The sequence below is a fragment of the Camellia sinensis genome, chromosome 5 (genome assembly GCF_055761805.1).
Source record: "Camellia sinensis isolate YWXY chromosome 5, ASM5576180v1, whole genome shotgun sequence".
NCBI lineage: Eukaryota > Viridiplantae > Streptophyta > Magnoliopsida > Ericales > Theaceae > Camellia > Camellia sinensis.
This window is the reverse complement of record NC_138965.1, coordinates 126,328,115-126,331,251: the sequence shown is the minus strand read 5'-3', so window position 1 is coordinate 126,331,251 and position 3,137 is coordinate 126,328,115.

The window sequence follows — 3,137 nt, the reverse complement described above, 5'->3', positions numbered from 1 at the left end:
TTCCAAAGATCCCAATACAATTTTGGCATGTCAACATTGTTGGGAGCCATCCTCACATGGTTCCCATTTAATTTTAGTCATTTAATTTCAATCAGGTTCTTCGCAATCAGAATGCTTCTACACTCATTTGAATAAAGATACACAGGTCCAATGGTCAGAGCTTATCAGAACAAGCTAATATTGGTAAAGTTAATTATTCACAAAATCAATTAGATGGCGAGTCCAATTTCTAGTTTTGGACATTAAAAAGGCAAGATTTTGCCAAGAATCTAATGAACTAAACATGAGAAAACCAACCAAAGTCAGCACCATTTCCTATTTTATAGACAACACATGATGCAGTGAAGTAGATATTGGGAAGAATCTTCCAGAAGCCACACAAATGAATCTTCTCTGAAACTATACATTCACCCTAAACTTGAAATACAGCCCCATGCTTGTAGCAATTAATAGAACAAATATCCCCCAACTGACATTATAGAGCGCACCAAGAGGCTTCAGGAGAATTGTAGCATTTTGGCCAGGAAATACTAACAGGCTAGGGACGTTTTCTAGGTATAATTGATTTAAACACAGCAGCATTTTCAACAATTGCCTTTATAAGGAATAATGATGTAGATGATGATTATACAAATTCAATTTACGTCCAAGGGAAAACAAAGAAAAGCAGAAGTTGCCCTGATTTCAATGAAGATTTCTTTGGCAAGCCAAGAAATTAAAGTAAATTTGTGACGAACCAATGATATAGACTTTGTGACTCACCTATGATGGCGTTCTACTTATGTTCTCTCTATTTTCTCAATCTTATTTCCATGCCAACACAGGGACAGATCCACGATTATCACTATGGGTGCGAAAGTATGTTTGGGGGTGCAAACTCTTATAATTTTAAATTATTGTAAATTTTCTAGTATAAAATATGATATTTTTCAATTTTTTATCCTTGCCAACACAACACAGTAACATGTCTTAATGCTAACATAATGTCACCAACAATTTGGAAGAGGTTATGGAAAATTAATGCCCAAAAAATATTGAGAAGTTCAATAAATTATTCATATATACATAGTTATACAGAGGAAGGAGAGAGAAAACAAGTTCAGTAAAGTGACAAAAAAGTACTCATCTACAAAATTGCATCAATAGAAATACTAAATACTAACAAACCCTAACATCAAAGCCTCAGAAAATGAAAATTTCAACAGACGTGACAAAAGATTAAACCCAATACTCATCTACAGAACTTCACCAAAAGCAATACAATGAGAAGTTCAACAGCAGTAACGAATGAGTAAACCCAACAAAATTTCATCAACAGCAATACTAAATGAAAACCCTAACATGAAAACCTCATAAATGAAAATTTCAACAGTAGTGACAAAAGAGTAAAACCCAGTACTCAGATTCATCTACAGCAATACTGATAATAATAAACCCTAACATCAAAACCTCAGAAAAAGACAAATTCAACAGAAGTAACAAAAGAGTCAACCAAGAACTCAGATTCATATACAAAATTTCATCAACAGCAAGCAATACTAATAAAAACCCTAACATCAAAGGTTCAGAAAATGAAAAATTCAACAGAAGTGAACAAAAGAGTAAAAACCCAGTACTCAGACTCATCTACAGAGTTTCATCAACAGCAAGCAATACTAATAATAACACTAACATCAAAAGCTTACTTCAAAAGAGAGTTATATATATACATATATATATACTTACAGGATCGAGGACATTGGGTTCAGGGCCATAGTCAGCGGTGAGAAGGAAATAAGAAGCAGTGACAGTGGCTACCATAGTAGTCCTTCTCACAACCTTGTCGGTTTTTGGGTTCATTTTTTTCACGACTCACTCTCATCAAAGGGACACAATAGAGAGAGAAGAAGGTATATGGAAGGATTGGAAACACTGCAAGGCATATGGAAGGATTGGAAACACTGTATATACATTATCACTTAAAAAAACAAAAAATATTGGTATGATTTTAATTTTTTGAATTATAACTTTAAAAAAAATATTATAACTAACCACAATGTTATATATAATTAAAATAATGTCATAACTAAAAAAATGGCGTAACATAACATGAAGTTTAACTAAACGGTTCAACTTTTCTCCAGTTAGAGATCAAAATTGAACCGTCCAGTCTGGCATGTGAGTCCATTTTTTGGTCATGTTTCGATAATTTGAACCCTTCAACGTGTAGAACTCGTCAAGTGTTATATCTTTGAAAACAATCACGTTCATCGAATATCGATAACTATTTGATCAGATCAATTTTGTATAATAAAAAAAATGAATGGTTGACAAAAATCTGATCTGATCAAATAACTATTGATATCCGATCCATGTGATTTTTTACAAAAATATGATACTCGACGAGTTCTACATATTCAACGGTTTGAATTATTTAAAAGGGACCCAAATATGGGCCTACAGGCCGGACTGAATGATCCAATCTTGATTTCTAATTGGAGACAAGCTGGACCTAACTAAAATAATGCATATGGTACACACTATTCAAAGGAGATGTAGATTAGAATTTCCTTTCTTTTAAGAGTAAATTATCAATAGATCTTGATAGTTGGACTCAATTCTCATTAAATCTTATTAATTCGTCGCTGAAAGTTAATCCTAGTAAAATCATCGATAAAATGATTTTTTGTAACAATTTTTTACATATGTCGTTAAAAATTGACAATTCGTATATTTTTTGTCCGATTTTTATAAATTGTTATTAAAAATTACAATTAATGACATTTTTTTATAACAAAATTTTCAAACTGTTGATGAAAGCTAAAAATTAATGACGCTTTTCTGTGACGATTTTTTTAAATCGTTGTTAAAACTTATAATTAGTGACTTTTTTTGTAATAAAATTTTTAAATTGTCATTGAAAATTTACAATTAGTAACGTCTTTTCAATAGCGTTTGATGAAAATCGCCGCTAATTATCACACGACCTATTGAATAATAAATCCACCTATTAGAAATTATACGTAAATTTCCTTTTTTTAATGGGTCCAAATAGTTGGTTTTAATTCTCGTTCATAAATGCTAGTTAGTTCTAGTAAAATCGTTGTTAAAAATAATTTTTATTATGATTTTTTGCATATGTCGCTAAAAATTGACGA